The 5143-nt window shown below is 40.0% G+C and overlaps 1 pseudogene; it reads right to left on the reverse strand.

Moving 5' to 3' along the window:
* Nucleotides 1-1766: 1766 nt before the first annotated feature.
* LOC141078113 (uncharacterized) lies at nt 1767-4122 on the reverse strand (annotated as a pseudogene).
* Nucleotides 4123-5143: the final 1021 nt, after the last annotated feature.

A 5143-nucleotide genomic window follows, 5' to 3' on the forward strand; every position in this document is an offset into this window, starting at 1 on the left:
TTTTAACCTGCTGCGCAGAGCTCCCCAATGAGCTAGGTTTCAAGACAAGAAATAATTTACAATTATTCTTAAAATTCAAAAATTTAGACCGATCCCCAAAAAACACATCAGGAGTAGGGATCTTTGGTTCAGCAAAACGTGAATGAGCAAGATAGGCAGAAATTCCCCACACTTCAGCAGCGAGCTGCTCCACACGATCAGAAAAAATTCCTCCTACGGCCCCAGAGAAAAAGAGGAAAAAAATATACATTAAAAAAAAAAAAAATTCTGACACTTTTTTTTTTTACAATTCTTTCCTGCTATTGAGTACCCTAGAATCTGCGGTATGGCTGGTGATTCTGTTATGAATGAGTCACCGGAGGAGGAAAAAACAAAAATGCAAGCTAAGTCCAGAAAACAGGAGAGGTTGGTAGCTAGCGGATTGCAGACCCCTGATCCTATTCACAACAACTAACAGTAGCCATGGAGCATTCCTACGGTGGTCCTAGATGGCTCTTCACAGCCGGAGAACTAAATAAGCCTAAAGAAAGAAAGGGGAAATCTAAACTGCCCCAGAGCAGACACCAAAGCAATAGACAGCCCCCAACATGTATTGTCGGTGAAAACAGATGAAAACACAAACGTAGACAGAAAGACTGGCAGAGCAAACGATGGGGCCCAACTAACTAGATAGGAAGGACAGAAAAGATGCTGGCTGCAATCCGCAAAAACCCTACCAAAAATGTCCCAACACGTCTGATAGGAAAAAACGGCCCTGAAGTCACTAGACTTCAAAATCCCTATATCAGCACTCAGGTATATTCTGAAAACAGAGCAAAGAGATTTAACCAATCAGGGACAAAAATGGAAATTCAGCAGAGCCCCAGCCGGGGCTGGCAGAACACAAAACTAAGCAAATCAGACAAAATCTCATGGAACAATAACAGAGCAAAACTTAGCTTTAGAAGACAGGAACTGAACTGGAGGCCAGAGCTCAGAGCAAAGAAATCACCAGCAAACCTACAGGGCGTCGGCTGCCTTATATCCACTCAGAGATTCCGGATTTCCAATCGCAATCCCCCTGTTCAGGTGACAGGTTTCTCCCATCCAAATCAGTTTCACCACCTCCTTTCACCAGCAGAGGGAGTTAATCGGACATCAAAGGTGAACGAGAAAATGAGCTCACAACAACCAGGGTTACTAGTGGGGTACCACAGGGTTCTGTATTGGGCCCCCTACTATTTAATATATTTATTAATGATCTAGTGGATGGCTTACACAGTAAAATATCAGTATTTGCAGATGATACAAAACTATGTAAGGTAGCTAACACAAAGGACAGTTTGCAACTACAGACAGATTTGAGTAAATTGGAGAATTGGGCTGAAAAATGGCAAATGAGGTTTAACACAGATAAGTGTAAGGTTATGCACATGGGAAGGAGAAACAGATGCTACAATTACTTACTAAATGGGAAACTGCTGGGGAAATCAGGCATGGAAAAAGACTTAGGCATCTTAGTCAATAAGAAGCTAAATTGGAGTGCCCAGTGTCAGGCAGCTGCCACCAAAGCAAATAGGGTCATGGTATGCATTAGAAGAGGTCTGGGGACACGAGATGAAAACATAATTCTCCCTCTGTACAAATCACTCGTTAGACCACACTAGGAGTATTGTGTGTAATTTTGGACGCCGATGCTCAAGAAAGACATTACTGAACTTGAAAGGGTTCAAAGGCGGGCTACTAAAATAATAAATGGAGTTGGTTCACTACAATACCCAGAAAGGTTATCAAAATTAGGTCTATTTACTCTAGAAAAGAGAAGACTTAGGGGAGAACTAATAAATATGTTCAAGTATATCAGAGGGCAATACAGAGATCTCTCCAATGAACTGTTTGTACCAAGGACTGTGACAAGAACAAGGGGGCATTCTCTTCGTTTGGAGGAAAGACAATTTCTGCACCAGCATAGAAGAGGGTTCTTCACGGTAAGAGCAGTGAGGCTCTGGAGTTCTCTTCCTGAGGAAGTGGTGATGGCCAACTCACTGAATGAATTTAAGAAAGGAATGGATGCTTTTCTTGTGAGTAACAGTATAGAAGGTTACGAATAACAGAATATTATAGGTAGATGGTTGACCCAGCTTAGGGGAAGGAATTTTTTTCCCTATGGAGAAAATTGGCTTCTACTCTGTGGGTTTTTTGCCTTCCCCAGGATCAACAATGCAGAACAGCTGCACTAAAAATAGGCTGAACTAGATGGACATAAGGTCTTCCTTCAGCCTTCAAAACTATGTTACTATGTTACTATGACTAAGAAGAGATGATTTCCTCACAAAACATTTCCCACATTCTGAAGAGGAGAAAGGATTCTCCCCCGTGTGAGTTCTTTGATGCTTAAACAAATCTGATTTCCAGTTAAAATACTTCTCACATTCTGAACAGGAAAAAGGCTTCTCCCCTGTGTGTGTTCTTTGGTGCTTAATCAAATTTGATTTCTGGGTAAAACATTTCCCGCATTCTGAACAGGAAAAAGGCTTCTCGCCTGTGTGGGTTCTATGGTGACTAACCAAATCTGATTTCTGGTTAAAACATTTCCCACATTCTGAACAGGAAAAAGGTTTCTCGCCTGTGTGAGTTTTATGGTGAGTAACAAAATGTGATTTATGTGCAAAACATTTCCCTCATTCTGAACAGGAAAAAGGCTTCTCCCCTGTGTGAGTTCTTTGGTGCTTAAACAAATCTGATTTCTGGATAAAACATTTCCCACATTCTGAGCAGGAAAAAGGCTTCTCCCCTGTGTGAGTTCTTTGGTGCTTAAACAAATCTGATTTCTGGATAAAACATTTCCCACATTCTGAGCAGGAAAAAGGCTTCTCCCCTGTGTGAGTTCTTTGGTGCTTAAACAAATCTGATTTCTGGCTAAAACATTTCCAACATTCTGAACAGGAAAAAAAGCTTCTCCCCTGTGTGAGTTTTCTGGTGTGTAACAAAATTAGATTTCTTGTTAAAACATTTCCCACATTCTGAACAGGAAAAAGGCTTCTCCCCCGTGTGAGTTCTTTGGTGCTTAAACAAATCTGATTTCTGGATAAAACATTTCCCACATTCTGAGCAGGAAAAAGGCTTCTCCCCTGTGTGAGTTCTTTGGTGCTTAAACAAATCTGATTTCTGGCTAAAACATTTCCAACATTCTGAACAGGAAAAAAGCTTCTCCCCTGTGTGAGTTTTCTGGTGTGTAACAAAATTAGATTTCTTGTTAAAACATTTCCCACATTCTGAACATGAAAAAGGCTTCTCCCCTGTGTGAGTTATTTGGTGTGTAACAAGATTCCCTTTATGGTTAAAACATTTCCCACATTCTGAACATGAAAAAGGCTTCTCTCCTGTGTGAGTTTTCTGGTGTGTAACAAAATTAGATTTCTGGTTAAAACATTTCCCACATTCTGAACATGAAAAAGGCTTCTCTCCTGTGTGAGTTTTCTGGTGTGTAACAAAATTAGATTTCTGGTTAAAACATTTCCCACATTCTGAACATGAAAAAGGCTTCTCCCCTGTGTGAGTTTTTTGGTGACTAAGAAGAGATGATTTCCTCACAAAACATTTCCCACATTCTAAACAGGAAAAAGGCTTCTCCCCTGTGTGAGTTCTTTGGTGCCTAACCAAATCTGATTTCTGGTTAAAAAATTTCCCACATTCTGAACAGCAAAAAGGTTTCTCCCTTGTGTGAGTTCTTTGGTGCTTATCCAAATGTGATTTCTTTGTACAGCATTTCCCACATTGTGAACAGGAAAATCTATTGTCTGTTATGTGAATTTTTTCATGTGTAAGACAAGTCTTTTCAAGAAAACTATTTCCATATTCTGAATATGAAAATGGCTCCTTTCCTTTAGAATCAATTAATTTTTTAATGCTTATATCGTGACTTTGATTTTTCTTAGTAGTTGGTAATGAACCAAAAGATGGGACCTGTTTCAAAGTATTAGATGACAGATCTTGGCTATGAAGGGATGATGGTATATCTGGAGTAATGGCATTAACTTCAATTGGGTCCTGTGATATCTCAAGATCATCAGATTTAAAAATTGAAGATGTCAGCGTTCCCTCTGATCTCCTGGTACAGTCATCTGCTAAAAATAAAACCAATTAATAATTTTGAATAAAATATCTTCACATTTTATACTTTTGAACATTTCTACTTAAGCTGTCCATAAAAAATACAAGCTTTTTAAAAATACTGAATTATTCTCCAAGACAATGAGAGTTCACAGTCTAATCGAAAGCCTCATAGCATGAACCATCGCATCATGGTGCTCAATGGTTTGTTCATTCTGCTTCCCAAACATGGAATAAAAAGCCACCAAACAATGTTATATAGGTAAAAATTATACCAATAAAACTTCTACTCATCTCACGGAAACACAAGACACCACTAAGGTCCATCATCTGTCAGAGGAAAACCAAAAGGTTTCCACAATATTTGTGGCTCAAAAGCTCTTGAAAAGCAACATGGCTTCCATAAACCGATCCAGCAATATCCGCTCTCCCAAAGTCAAATATCCACTCTCTTCTGAGCCTTGTAGTGCGCCCAAACCATATTTAGCATCCATATATTTGGCATTACTATAGTGAGAAGAACCCACTTAATTTACGGTGTGTGTTTCCTGGAGCACAATCTGGGCATTATGTGTTGGATAATAAAATGGCAAATGTGCAATTTTCATGTTGCAACATCCAGTGCGAGCTAATTTCCGTAAAGTGTCACTACTCCCATAGAATAATTCACTGAGGGTTATAATTTCCATAATGGAGTCACTTTATGGGGATTTCTACTGCTTTAGTTTCCTGTAATTTTGTTATATTAGGGCATCTGCAGATGGTGTGTCCCCTCTCCACTGGAATCTGCTCCTGCGATGTTTGATTCCATCACCAAGCAGCGCCTTATTTATTGTGCAGGCGTTGCTGGTAATAGAAGAGACGTCGAAACCAGAAGCTCTGGGGGGGCGCTGGCTCTGTCCAGCCACTAAGATTAGGGTGCCTGAGACCAGTAGTTTCATCCAGCCTGGCAGTATGGGTTTGTGTGCTGTCCAGCAATCTGGTAGCAATCTACTACCTGCTTAAGCCAATTAGAAAGCACCAAACCCTCCTAAAGCTTGAAGCATATTCC

The sequence above is a fragment of the Dendrobates tinctorius genome, unplaced genomic scaffold, assembly GCF_039654945.1.
Source record: "Dendrobates tinctorius isolate UK_male_01 unplaced genomic scaffold, ASM3965494v1 ptg000504l, whole genome shotgun sequence".
Classification (NCBI taxonomy): domain Eukaryota; kingdom Metazoa; phylum Chordata; class Amphibia; order Anura; family Dendrobatidae; genus Dendrobates; species Dendrobates tinctorius.